The sequence below is a fragment of the Polypterus senegalus genome, chromosome 1 (assembly GCF_016835505.1).
Source record: "Polypterus senegalus isolate Bchr_013 chromosome 1, ASM1683550v1, whole genome shotgun sequence".
NCBI classification, from domain to species: domain Eukaryota; kingdom Metazoa; phylum Chordata; class Cladistia; order Polypteriformes; family Polypteridae; genus Polypterus; species Polypterus senegalus.
This window is the reverse complement of record NC_053154.1, coordinates 83,083,290-83,098,028: the sequence shown is the minus strand read 5'-3', so window position 1 is coordinate 83,098,028 and position 14,739 is coordinate 83,083,290. Positions and strand designations below refer to the sequence as shown.

Here is a 14,739-nt window from a genome sequence, read left to right as displayed (position 1 = left end):
CTTTTAGTCCTGCTTGTTGTAACTGTACAGCGCTTTGGTCAGTTGTAATGCTGTGTTTTTAAGCGCTCAACAAATAAATATGGTATGGTATTATTGGACGATAGTTAAAGCTTCCTAAGGTGTATGAAGATAGGAAGTGAATGACAGCAGAACTGAGAGCATCTCCATGCTTATAAGTGACAAACCGTGTGGATGGTCACTTCTGGATTGTTTGAACAGCAAGGTTAAGAGATTGAAATGCAACTTAGAAATTCAGAGATAAGCTAGAGGGCAAGGCTGGCCATAGGCCCGGCACCAATGATAAGCGTGTGGGCGGTGAGCACATTGCACTTACGTCTAAACACACACTATGGATTTTTAAATTTGTATGTAAACGTGACTTGCAATAAGCAGACTTGGAAAGTCACTGAAGGTTTGCTTTGCTGGTTCCATCTCATGATGATTTATTGATGAGATTTAAGTGGTGTGTATAAGGAGTTTTCATTTGAAGACCAGACTACAAATATGTAATAAGTGAGAGAGCCCGTTGAAAGAGGAACCTGGCAAAACCAGTCCTGTCTTTTATTACAGCAGGTAAGTCCCCTTGAGTGAGTAGCAGTTGGCAGGGGTTGAAAAAATGGCAGCCAGAATGTGGAGACTCTTCAGATACAATGCATTTATCAGCAGCCTTTGCCTTCACATCATCTTGCTGTGACACCACATGCAGGGGACATTGAGCCCCTGCCCATTTAGAGGCCATACAGGAAAATGGAATTTAGCTGACTGCACTTTACTGGTTTTAAGAAAGTGTCTGCTGTTAGACTTAACATTGCATTACCAACTTAAATGTAAATGTCTTTATTTCTAACCTGCACCCTTTTCTTCCAGGTGTGACTACGGTGTTTTGTTCCCACAATGTTTGCTTAATGTGGCTATAGAGTGTGTGTTTGTAACAATTTAATAATGATCACCCACTACATTGATCTTAAGTGAGAGCTTTCCTTACTGCTGGTGACATTGCATTTATTTACTCAAAAAAACAAAGTCATTGTTTAAATGTTTTTCCCAAAAGCTAATGACAAATAATATAAAAAGTATGTTGTTTTTACTGCATTGGGCTGGCACCCTGCCCAGGGTTTGTTTCCTGCCTTGTGCCCTGTGTTGGCAGGGATTGGATGCAGCTGACCCCCGTGACCCTGCAGTTAGGATATAGTAGATTGGATAATGGATGGATGGATGTTGTTTTTAATTTGAAAAATCTTCTATGCAGAAAATGCTAAGGATTGTTCGTTTGTCACACAAAAACTCGCAAACCACTGGGCCTTGATCCTTGGTCTTAATTCAGTACATATGATATGCCTAAGATGACCCACAAACCTATGTGCAACATTTTAATTTTAGATAGCACCAGAATTTAAATAAGGGCAGCCCTGTGGCACTATGGTTAGAGGCCCACCCTTCCTAAAACATTTTTACTCTGTCAGTGTGTTATTAGATAAAGAAATGTCTCTGGCCAAATGGCAGTAAAGTAAGAGGTGAGTTATTTTGAAAGAAACCAAAAAACAAATCAGCTTGCCTCACAGATGGTTAAAGTCCTACTTACTAAGATCAGATCTGTGCAAGATATTCCTAGCATGAGAGCTACCACCGGCACAGTCACTTGGGACTTTAATTAGACCCTGAAAAAAGATGGCATACATGACACACAGCCAGTGCTACAAGAGTGGTGCTTGCACAGGTAAAGTTTTTGGAAAAAAGTGCCCCAGATATGACATGGGACATGTGGGCCTTCATGAAGTCCTACTGCAACACTACTACTAGGACATGGCTGGTTGTAGTATCTATCTATCTATCTATCTATCATATAGTGCCTTTCATATCTATCTATCTATCTATCTATCTATCTATCTATCTATCTATCTATCTATCTATCTATCTATGTCTGTCACATGACACAGAGCAACCATTCACAGAATGAAGTGGATACAGAGTACTGGTGATGATGTCAGTAATCCCATCTCAATTACACAGACTGTCAACTAAAACAGGTCATTCATTCATTTATTTTTCGTGGTGCTTTTTCTACTCTTTTTTTCTCTGTATTTGTGTTAAATGCAATAAAGTGTTTTCAGGAATCCCATCAGGCTTGCTAGTTGATTAAAGATACCGAAATGCTATTAAAAAAGCATATTGGTCAGTCATTTCTTTCGCTGTCTGTATGCATTGACATTTCCTTTTTTTTTTGCCCTTTAATGAAGCTACGTAACGCAACTGTCATCAACAACTGGTGGTTCTGAGGTCTCTACACCAATGTATACATAACAGCCATTGTTTTATTTTTTTCTTTCTCTTCATTCCTTGTCTTTAATCAGTTTTTTTGTAAATAGTCAGCAATATACATAATGAAATTAAGTAAAATCTGAAAGTTTCTGTGGTGTGACTATCTTCTCTAATCACAATCACCAACTCTTGCAACTAAATCAGTAACAATGGCTGTCATAGTAGCCTCCCTGACAAGTGCCATTCTTGTTTGTCTGCTAAGCCTGGAGGGTGGGATGACCAAGGATGTGTGGCTGTAGTTTCATATTTTTTCCACTCCTGTTTGATGGTCTGCACTGAGCTCCTAGGTATGTTCAACACTTTTGAGGTGGTCATATACCATTTCCCAGATCTGATCTTTACAATTATATCCCTAACGTGTTCAAAGCGCTGCTTGTCTTCATTTTGCTTTGGTTTGTAGAACATCTCTGCTGTACTGCTGGATATCAGTGAGAGAGGGGTATATCATTCTTATATATTACAACGTGTGAGTCACTGTCTTGCACCCCAAAATACAAGGCTGTGTCTTAGTACTTTAGCAAAACCAGCTTTATTCAGCTAGAAAAAGGAACAGCACGGTCATTTAATATAGCAGGATCTAGCAATCTCCTATACACAGAAACAGCAATCAGGCAGGGTTGGGGCCAGGTCAGTGGCCAAGTTATACTGTTCCCTGCATTTATAATGTACCTTGCATCATCCATCAGGGACAGGCACTTGTAGTGCAATCAAGATCGGCTCATATTTGTTTCCGCATCGCTATGCTGCTGCACTGTGAACCAGCAGTTGCCTCAGCGATGAACAAGCAGCCCTCCAGAGCAATCGCAGTTTGGTGTGTCGTTCTATTAGGGTGGTCCCCAAAAGAGTTCAGAAAACTCACATCCCCCCTTAGCTTTGTCGACACCGGAATATCCCAGATGATGGGTTTCAAGGGTGTTCATAGTTACTTGCATATGCAGAATCGGAACTCAGGATCTGGTCCATCATCTACTGATCCACTTTGGTCTACTGATCAAAAGGGAGCACCGTAAATTCAAACAGCATTCCAGAGTGGTGAATGCAGTCTTATTGCTGTTGGACTCCTCCAAGGGCACTTGCCAATATCCCTTCGTGAGGTCTAGGGTGGAAATTTATGAGACCTGCCTAAGCTCCTCTAACAGCTTGTCCACATGCGGCATCAGGTATGCATCAAACTTGGAAATCTTATTTAAATGCCTACATTATCAATACAGAACAGAACTGAACTGTTGGCCTTTGAGACAAGTACAATAGGACTGCGCCATTCCCTTTTGTTCAGACAAATCACGCCTATCTGGAGCCTCTTTCTCTCCAGATAGTAAGAGTCATTTGCAATGTGGGCTTGTTTGAATGAGAAATCCCAAGTTGCTATTGGCTTGTTGCAGGCAAGCAAACTCTGTCTAAATGGTCCGATGCAGCATCTCGCTCACCTCCCACTGCTATTTTGTTTTCGTCTGGGTCAGTATTAGGTGTCCAGTCTGGGGAGGCCGTTGGTGCGAGCAACGGCATGGAAAAGTCTGTAAGCTGTCCCGGGTCTTCACTTGATGTCTCCCACATCACTGTACAACTCCGGTTCAGTTTCAAAACCGGCTCCTTGACTGACGTTGTCGGCAGATGGCCAAGACCCATGGGAAAAGGGCATTCCTTTTTCCTATTAAAAGAGGCCAGGGTGAAGTGTCTGATATGGTAGTTCAAACCTTGAAGTTCTTCCCTTTAAATTTCAGAGGGAGTAATATAGTCTTGTATGTTTTAATGTCCCCATGGATGCAGCAAATGTTCCCCTGATCTGTGGTCTTATTATGGGTCTACCAGAGCAAGTGACGACAGACTACGCGGAGGCTGCCTGATCGCTGTGTCTGTGTATAGTAGAATGGTAGATCCCGCTACAATAAATATATTAAATAACTTTGCTGTACATGTTTCGAGTTAATAATGTTGGTTTTGCTAAAGTACTGAGACTCAGCCTCGTCTTTGGGGTGCACGTCACTCCAACTCGCATGTCACATGATACCAGAAGTGGGGTCTTGCATTAATGGAACTCCAAGAGGCACGTAACATACCGATACCAGGGGAGCAAAATGAGGCTCCTGCAGGCGCTCCTGTCTTCACACTCCCCAGGGATGTGCTGGTGAAGATGGCTCCCTCCTGATGACCCCAAGTGCTTCCAATTCTGCTTCAAACGCACAGCAACATTGATGCGCTGGGACAGGGGAGCCTAGGCAGCTATTGTGGCCCCGTTTTAAACTGGGGAGGCCTTACAGGTCGTGCAAAACTTCCCACCCAAAAGGCTTGGATAAACCTGAATGAAGCTGGTTTTGCTAAAGTACTGTTTTGGGGTGCAAGACAGGGACTCACAATTTACCAATGCTCTCTCACTGACCTGAGTGCAAGTTCTGTTACTGCTACTATTGTCAGTTTACTCACATTCTCCTTTACGCCACTCACCTCACACATACAAAGGAATGCATGCAAGTCTTATTGGTGACAAAAAGGAATGGCCTCTTTCTCTCCAGCAGATCACCCTGTACTGAAAGAGGTGAGGTCATACAATGAATGGAGGGATCTTTACTTTGCTTACATTAATGACTAATGTGATCTTAAAGCACACTTGCTACCATTTAAGTATGCTTTGAAATTGCTGGCTGCTTAATGTCTGTGTTGTTGGTGACCCCTACACTATGCTGGGAAGATACCCATTATTCCCCTTGTTGTAATATGGGATTTTAATGGCAGGCATACATTGCATTATATATTTTAGCATAGGGTAGAATTTATTGAGCTGTGCCAGAGAAATAAAATTTAAAAATCAATATGTTTTAGGGTCAGGCAAGCTGAAGAGGGGTATTATGAGGATGGCACAGGGTAAGGAATCTTGTGGTGAACCTCATGAATAGAGAAATGCCCACTCTGGCAATAGGAGAACATCTCTACATGCCAGTGATGGACAGGCCTCCCTGCAAGCTCAGGGTCTGAAAGCCCCGCTTTACACAAATGAGCTGCAAGTTACAGACTGAGAGTGAGGTCTTCACCGGAGTCCCTCAGGTGTCTGTCCTTGGAGTGGTACTATTAGTGACAGCGCTTGTGAAATTCAAAGCTGATACCAAAACGGGCGGATTGGCAGACAATAAGCTGACAGGAAAAGCAACTCAAACAGATTTTGAGAAGCTTTAGAACTGGGTGAACACTTGGAAAAATGCAGTTTAATGTAGAAAAGTGTAAAATGTAGAAAATGTAATGGAAATACACAACGGCAGACACTGCCATATGCAAAAAAAAAAGCTCTGGAAAGAACTTAGGGGTTTATGGTAACGCAACATTTTCATCATCAAAGCCATGCACAGGAGGTATTAAAAAAGCAAATAAAATGTTGAGTTATAACGTAAAAACTGTTGAATACAAGTCAACGACCATATAACACACTAGTGACACAAACGAGACATCATAGTACTTGAAGCTGTCCAGAGGAGAGAAACCTGGACTTAGGAACGTAACCTACTCTGACAGAGAGGAGAGAATTAAACATGTTTAGCAGAGGAGACTGCGTCTCAAAGGCATTGATGAAATAGACCCACCAGAAGTGCATACTTGAGGACATCAGTGGAAATGATGGGAAGTGCATTTAAAACTGAAGCCAGGAAACACTTGAGTAATGGACAGAGAAAGGACAGAGCCGACTATACTTCCTTAGAAGGCTGGCGTCCTTCAACATCTGCAATAAGATGCTGCACATGTTTTATCAGACAGTTGTGGCGAGTGCCCTCTTCTACGCGGTGGTGTGCTGGAGAGGTAGCATAAAGAAGAAGGATGCCTCACACCTGGACAAACTGGTGAGGAAGGCAGGCTCTATTGTAGACACGGAGCTGGACAGTTTGACATCCGTGGCAGAGCGACGGGCGATGAGCAGGCTCCTGTCAATCATGGAGAATCCACTGCATCCATTGAACAGGATCATCTCCAGACAGAGGAGCAGCTTCAGCGACAGACTGCTGTCACTGTCCTGCTTCACTGACAGACTGAGAAGGTCATTCCTCCCCCAAACTATGCGACTCTTCAGTTCCACCTGGGGGAGTAAATGTTAACATTATACAAAATTATTGTCTGTTATACCTACATTTTTATTAGTCTTTAATTAATATTGTTTTTATCAGTATGCTGCTGCTGGAGTATGTGAATTTCCCCTAGGGATTAATAAAGTATCTATCTATCTATCTATCTGGAACAAACTAGCAACACGTGTAGATGAAGCAGAAACCTTGACAACCTTTAAGAAAAATCTGGAAGAGATATTGGGACAGCTTAGCTATTAGATAAACAAGCGGGCGCAATGGACTGAACGGTCTCGTCTCATCTGTCAAATGTGCGATGTTCTTACGAGTGAGCAATCAGCCTTTTTGTCTTCTAACTGCAACAGTGTGGGTGTCAAATAATGCAGCAGCAGGGTTCTTTCTCACTTTTGCTCCTCATTGCCCCTCGCTTTTAAAGAGATGGAGATGGAGATGGAGAGGGGCCGGCTTCTGGCTTGTAAGGAGCAGTACATGTTTCCTAGTCAGCAATGGTTAGGCCATATTGTCTTTTTATGAATGAGGTTTAGGAGGCGGCTACTCATTACCTCCATTTTATTAGTTACTGTCTCCTGCTGGGAGTAGGGGGTCTCCACCTGAAGTAGTGTGCAACCTGTGACGTCACACCTCACGACTTCACATGGTGACAGTACAATCGCTGGTACTTACACTGAAGAGAAGGCATATTTATTTTTATTTTTAAAGGGGCCAGACCACAACCTAATCAAAAAATGATTTAAAATCTTTAATCCTAACGCAAATAGTAACTCCGAATCATTGCAGTAATATCTATGGCAAAGGTTCAAAATAAACTGAATTCATAACGAAGCAGACATCCTTTGTTTTTAACCTAATCACAGGTAATCCAGAGATCTCGCCTCAGTGACGTCACGCTTCTTGCTGCCCCGGCCAGTTGCTATAGCAACCAGCACAACCAATGCTGGATTAAGACCCCCGACAGGCCCCTGGGTGGCTTAACTCCATAACAGAGGGATGATCATACTGTTAACAATGCAGTGTGGTATTTCTCACTTTTGATTTCGGCTTCATCGAGTTGGGGTGAGCCCCGTCTTGATCATTTTGCTGCACAGGTTCTCCGTCGTTTCATCAAGGGGGGTAGTTCCCCGTGATCATTTTGCTGTGTAGATATTCCATCATTTCATCGAGGAGGTTGGACCCCCTTGATCGTTTTTGTGTGTGGATACTGCATCGTTTCATTAGTTCTGTAAGGTTGTTTGATGGAAAGGCCCCCTAGCTGTCACGGGACCCTGGATGTGCACCCAGAATGCCCCAATAGTAGATCTGCCCCTGAGCTCAACAAATAGAGCAGCTCCCATAAAGAGGAGTTGAGAAAAACATGAAAGATACGATCGTCAAGTCTGAAATACTTACAGAGCACAAATGAATTCTGCAGGTTGCCAAATCTTGGTATTAACATAAAAGGAACAGAAAACATGCAGAAATATCACTGAAAAATGTATTCTGACCATTCCGACGAACAGCTTGAAAATACATACAATTACAGCGACTGTGTGAAACAATAATAAAAAATAATAATCTTAATATGAAAACAATTGTGCAGAAATGAGTTCTGTAAATACCAGAACCCCAAACTGGGACCCTACAAGATGGGGTTACAGTCATTTTATGTGAGATATTTGGGGGCCTACAGGTGGGAGGAGAGCCTGGACTAAGGCCTGTGGCGGTGGGAGACTTGCGTGCTTTGGTGGAGTAGCTGAGAGGTGGGCAGATATGCAAACTATCCACCTGTACTGGGCAGTGCCAGGGAGGGCAGTGGAATTCTTTCTGTTCTTCTCCTCTTGTACTTTCGTTTTTGTCCTGTCAATATCCCCCTGTGTGTACTTTACTATCCTAATAAATGCACTTTTTGATATTTGTGTCTCCACTGATATTCCAAGAGTGGAGGCAGCAGAAGGACTTTGTCTATTTAAAAGCTGTAAAGCATTATAATTTCTTTTTAATTTCCCGAATATAATCAGAACTAGAGCATGCACGTAACTAACTAGAAACATATAAGCAATAGATGACACCCATTTTATGGCTCTAGGGCATCCCATAGTCCCATGGTATCATGTACCATTGTGTGCTTTGAAAATCGCTGATAAAACTCATTGTGAGTGGAAAAAAGATTAGGCATCAGCAAGGAGCGCCTGGTCACAAACCAGGGGCCAGCCAGCGGCATGCGTGAATCTGTGTAAACGGAAATCCCATAAGCTTCTGTCCACAGCACTAATGACTTCGAGGCGTGTTGTAGCTAGGACTTTTGTTTGTTTTTTTTGTTTTTTTTTTTTTAACCCACAGTATTTCAAAAGAGATAAGAACCGTTCTGGAAAATATCCTTCAGTGAAACAATGGATAACAGAAACAGTCGCACTCCTCACATGCAACGTTTCCCTTTTTCACTTTCAACTGGCACACATTAATAATGTCGTTACTTAATTATGACCATTAATAATGCTACACTCTACTTTATCTCAAAATCAATAAAAGAATTAGGTGTCCACATCATGGGAGACAGCCAATAAAAGGCTGTGCCTCTTTCACACCAAGCGCATGCACGTCATATGCAGTGGTAAGGTTTACTTGAATGCCATCTAACAGAGGCGAGCGGAAACCAAAAGCAGTTGTCAAGGGCTCAGGGCTCCGAACACGGAGGGTGTGGGAGCATTAAGGTTGCTTCTGAGGAGAAGAAACGTCTTCTTGACCATCACACTGTGTCCTCTGACTAAGCTGACATTAAACATTTCTAATAAAATGGTGCAGCAAGACACTTTTCATGAGACAGCTTTCCTCCAACTCTCCTAGTCAGGGCATTGTGAAGATTAGGTGATGACTCGTTAGATTCTTGTCTGAAAGGAGTGATTGGATCTCAGCCCTGTGAATAAATGTCATTATGTGGGGTAGGGGCTGCAGGAACTGGACAGCATGTGACAAACAGGGTGTTGTTAGTAAGGCATTTGAAGGGTCTTCTCTTGGACTTCCTCCTGAAGTAAAGGGCACTTTGTGTGTGGACGTGCACATCACCACTCCTAGCGCTGGCTGGTTTAGTGCTTTCCAATTTGCATTCCTTTCTAGACCTGAGACTTGTTTTAATTTAGCCTTGTTACTTGAGGGGCTTCCTCAGGACTCAGTCAGTGCTGGAGGTCTGTAGGGGTTTGGACAAAATGTGTGTTAGGATATGCAGGTGCATCTCAATAAATTAGAATATCATCGAAAAGTTCATTTATTTCAGTAATTCAATTCAAAAAGTGAAACACGTGTATTAGATTCATTACACATTACACACAGAGTATTATATTTCAAGTGTTTATTTGTTTTCATTTTGCCGATTATGTATTACAGTTAATGAAATCCCAAAATTCAGTATCTCAGAAAATTAGAATATTGTGAAAAAGTTCAATATTGTAGACTCATGGTGTCACACTAAACTCAGCTAAATTAATGCAAAACACCTGCGAAGTTGTCCTAAGCCTTTACATGGTCTCTCAGGCAGGATCAGAAGGCCACAAAATCATGGGGAAGACTACCGATTTGACAGTTGTCCAGAAGACAGTCAATGACACCCTACACAAGGAGGGTAGGCCACAAAAGTTCTTTGCTAAAGAAGCTGGCTGTTCAGAGTGCTGTATCCAAGCATATTAATGGAAAGTTGTGTGGAAGGAAAAAGTCTGGCAGAAAAAGGTGCACAAGCAACAGGGATAACTGCAGCCTTGAGAGGATTATGAAGCACAACCTATTCAAGAATTGAGGGAGATTCAAAAGGAGTGGACTGTGGCTGGAGTTAGTGCTTTAAGAGCCACCACACACAGACTTCCCCTTACCTGGGCCAAGAAGAAAATGGACAGGACTATTGCTCAGTGGTCCAAAGTCCTCTTTTCTGATGAAAGTAAATTTTGCATTTCATTTGGAAATAAAGGTCCCAGAGTCTATAGGAAAGGCACAGAATCCAAGCTGCTTGAGGTCCAGTGTGAAGTTTCCACAGTCAGTGACAATTTGGGGAGCCATGTCATCTGCTGGTGTTGGTCCACTGTGTTTTATCAAGTCCAAAGTCAGCGTAGCTGTCTACCAGGAAATGTTAGAGCACTTCATGCTTCCCTCTGCTGACAAGCTTTATGGAGATGCTGATTTAATTTTCCAGCAGGACTTGGCCAACTGCCCACACTGCCAAAAGTACCAATACCTGGTTTAATGACCATGGTATCACTGTGCTTAACTGGCCAGCAAACTTGCTTGATCTAAACCCCATAGAGAATCTATGAGATATTGTCAAGGTGAAGATGAGACACCAGACCCAACAATGCAGACGAGCTGAAGGCCGCTATCAAAGTATCCTGGGCTTCCATAACACCTTACCAGTGCCAGAGGCTGATCGCATCCATGCCAGGCCAGATTGCAGTAAGTCATTTAAAAAGGAGCCCTGACCAAGTATTGAGTGCATCAGTAGGCCAACATTTCTGTATTAAAAATAATTTCTTTTTATTGGTATTATGTAATATTCTAATTTTCTGAGATACTGAATCTTGAGTTTTCATTACCTGTAACCCATAATCAGCAAAATGAAAAGAAATAAACGCTTGAAATATAATACTCTGTGTGTAATGAATCTATATAATATATTAGTTTCACTTTTTGAATTGAATTACTGAAATAACTGAACTTTTCAATGAAATTCTAATTTATTGAGATGCACCTGTAAATCAGGCCACCAAACACCTACCTAATAGAAACAGCTCAATCGTGCAATAAAAGGAAAAGCACACCGAAGTGAGCCTGTATTGGAGGAAAGTCTCCTGCAGGGAAGATCTGGAGCATCAAACAAGTGGCTGGCCATTTCTGAACCCCGGTGTACGATGGAGAGAGCAGCATGGCAGAGTGCACGGTGTTGAGAACAGGCCCAGGAATTTGTGCTGGTATGGTCTTCATATTACATAAAGATTCAGCAGACTGACGCTGGACAAGTGGGGTCAGAGCAGTGCGGAGGTATTCAAGGGGTTTGCTCTTGTCAGGTTGAACAAATGGAGTTCTGCCAGAAGTGTTTAACCGTGTTCCTCAAGAACCTGAATGGAAGTCTGTATTCACGGCACACAGAGCCACAAATACGTGGAATAAAAACATAGCAGTTGTACTTTGGTCATCTTCATCTTCAGCATGTGTGATGGTTGAATATGGACTGACCGGCTTAGTTGAGCTGAATAGACTAGGCTTGACAAAATTGTTCTTAACAGATCCATTTTACGGCTGTTTTGTTATGATGTTCTGATCAATTTGTGCTCAAACATACAGTCCGGAGTGATCATCAATGAAAATGGAACCACTCTAAACAATGCTGTCTGTATAACTTTCATGCAAACGTTTAGCTTCCAGATTTAATAGAAACGTCAGGAGTGCCCTTCTTTCCTGACAAAAGTCAACTCGCTTGTCTAACAGACTGAGTCTCAGATGTCATAACAAGAAGGAGTGGAGAGAGAAAAGGAAATGTGAATTAAATCCTCGTGTTGTCAGGCCATGAAACACTCGTCAACAAGGAGCGAACAGCTCACTTTTTATAAACAAAACAGAAGGTACTATAGCAACATTATATGGTGGCCATTGCCGAAGTGAGACAGCTTAACTTCCTGAAAAGGCCTTGTGTTCATTTGCTTTGTTCAGTGCTTTATGTAAGAATGGCTTCCATAATCTTTGCTGTTGTCAAATAAAAGCGCTGATTTGTTACAGGCGGAGTGGTGGCTCTGAGGCTAGGAAGCTGCACCAGCAATCGGAAGGTTGCCAGTTTGAATTCTGTAAGTGCCAGAAGTGACTCCATGCCATTGGGCCACTTGAGCAAGACCCTTAACCTGCAATGGCTCCATACTCTGTCATCACATCCCCCTGTAAAAGAGAGAGTGTCAGCCAGTAGTGGTGCCAGGACTTGGGTGGGCCTAATATTATTTTTATTACTAGTATATATACATTCATTTAAAATGTACACCTAGTTTGAATGTGGTGAATATAAATTGACTGCCTACCTTTTGATGATATGTATGACATACCAGCGCATTGCGAGGCACAAATCACCAAATAACATCTGCCATAATTTTGACCAGTAAAACATGGTATAACAGCAAAGAGCTTGATGGCTGTTTTGCCATTCTTTGCAATTTGTGTTTGCATATCTGATACGCGCGTTTACAGTCTCTTGAACACAAGAGTGATTCTATCCTCAACTAAATTATTACAAGAATGTCAAAATGGCCTCCATGGATATGCCATCGTTAAGCTGCACCCTTTTATCTGTTGTATCAATGAGCCACAAAACTCCACGCCTTACCGGCGGTAACAGAAGTTGGAAACTTTTATTTATTTTTATTAATTTTATTGTAATCATTCCATACAAATCAATCAATTTTTACAAAAAGTAGGAATGAGAACAAGTCGCCCCCCACCTCTAAGAGAGAAAAAGGAGTAAAACATAAGGCTTGTAAACATACCTAAATCGATGAGTTTGATAAGCCAATAGAGATGAATGGAAAAGAAAAAGAAATACAGAAATAATTGCTTCCTCGGTGCTTAAAGAGCTTATTCTAAAATATTATTGATTAGATTCTGCCATGTTTTGAAAAATAATTCTGTACAGATCCTCTAACTAATTTGATTTTTTCCAATTTCAAATAGTATAAAACATCGGTTTCCCACTGACTTCAAAGAGGAGAGTTTGGATTCTTCCACTTTAGCAAAATAAGTCTGTGTGCCAAAAGTGTAGTGAATGCAATCCCAGTTTGTTTTTCCTTCTCCACTTTAAGCCCCTCTGGAAGAACACCAAACACAGCTGTTAATGGGTTAGGAGGGATTGTGAGTCCAAGGCTGTCTGAAAGGTACTTAAACATTTTGATCCAAAATGATGTTAATTTGGTGCAGGACCAAAACATGTGACCCAGTGAGGCTGGGACTTGATTGCAACGTTCGCAGGTTGGATCATGCCCTGGAAACATTTTGGAGAGTTTTAGTCGAGACAGATGTGCTCGGTATATAATTTTGAGTTGTATAATTGTATGCTTTGCGCATATGGAGCTTGAGTGAATTCTCTGCATTGCTACTTTCCACTCTTTTTCTGATATATTGATTAAGAGATCGTTTTCCCAGTGTCCTCTTGGATCTTTGAAATGGAGTGACTGCAAAATAATTTTATATATTGCAGAGATGGTGTCTAAATCCTTGAGATTGAGCAATATTTTTTCCAGCACGGATGAGGGTGCAAGATGAGGAAAATCTGGAAGGGTCTGTTTAACAAAGTTCCTGATTTGAAGATAGTGAAAGAAATTTGTAGCTGGAATGTTAAATTTGGAATGTAATTGTTCATAGGATGCAAAGACGTTGTCTATATAAAGATCTCTAAGTAAGTTAATCCCCAAATTTTTCCAGATATTAAAAACTGCATGTGTTTGTGAAGGTTGAAAGAGGTGGTTCTCTTGCAGGGGAGCCACCGATAAAAGCTTCTCCATCTTAAGAAGTTGGAAACTTTTAATATCAATTGAGCTGGTGGCTCGTGGATATCAGAAAAATCCATGACCTGGCTGGTCCTTTGGCGTTTGGGTGGATGTAGATTTCTCAGCATGCTCATAGCAATGGTAGCACCCCCATCACTAAGGTGAACACAGCTAGCAGTGAGGTTTCCACTCGCCGCTGAAGCACCACTGAAATTTTCATTGCCGGCATCAGATTCTGACGCGTTTGCCATTTGTCTGTTTCCGTTCACTGATAAAACCTAAAACTGCTGTCTGTCGAGACGTCCTTCACGTTTCCTTCCACCGAGACAGCCCACCAGTACCACAGTGTGGTTTTTTTGAATGTCTTTCTTTAGTGAATCTTTTCATATGAATCGATTCAGTGGAGTTCAACGAGAGTGCTAAAGTAACTTCAGTAAGATACTAGTTGATAGGCCCCTGTTAAGGTCGTGATTTTAGTAGCTTGGACTGGCAACATTTCCAGTCAGTCTAATTATGTAAACCTTGTTGTGAAGACGTATGCTGCATAATCGACAGTCATATACAGTCGGCCCTCCGTATCCGTGGAGGATTTGGTTAAATGACCAGGATGCTCAGGGCCCTCGTATATAATGACACAGCATTTGCATTTTACCTACGCACCTCCTCCTATATACTTTAAATCACCTCCAGATTACTTATCATGCCTAATACAATGTAAATGCTATAAAAGTAGTTGTTGTAATGCATTGTTTAGGGAATAAGGACTTAGCCAAGCGCTGTGCCACTTTTCATTAGATGTAAGATTTTTATTTTCTCGCCAATAGATAGCACTTTACGCTCCCACTTAGCCTTTGAGGGATTGCTTTGACCACCTAATT

At 41.8% G+C, this 14,739-nt stretch overlaps 1 protein-coding gene across 1 annotated transcript in view; it reads left to right on the top strand.

Annotated features, from left to right (window-relative positions):
* The first annotated feature begins 507 nt into the window (after positions 1–507).
* LOC120528255 (relaxin-3 receptor 1-like) overlaps positions 508–14,739 on the top strand; it is a 59,319-nt gene continuing 45,087 nt past the window's right edge. Inside the window, exon 1 of the mRNA XM_039752400.1 lies at positions 508–573. The gene's annotated coding sequence lies outside the window, so the exon portion shown is untranslated. The remainder of the gene's footprint in view (positions 574–14,739) is intronic.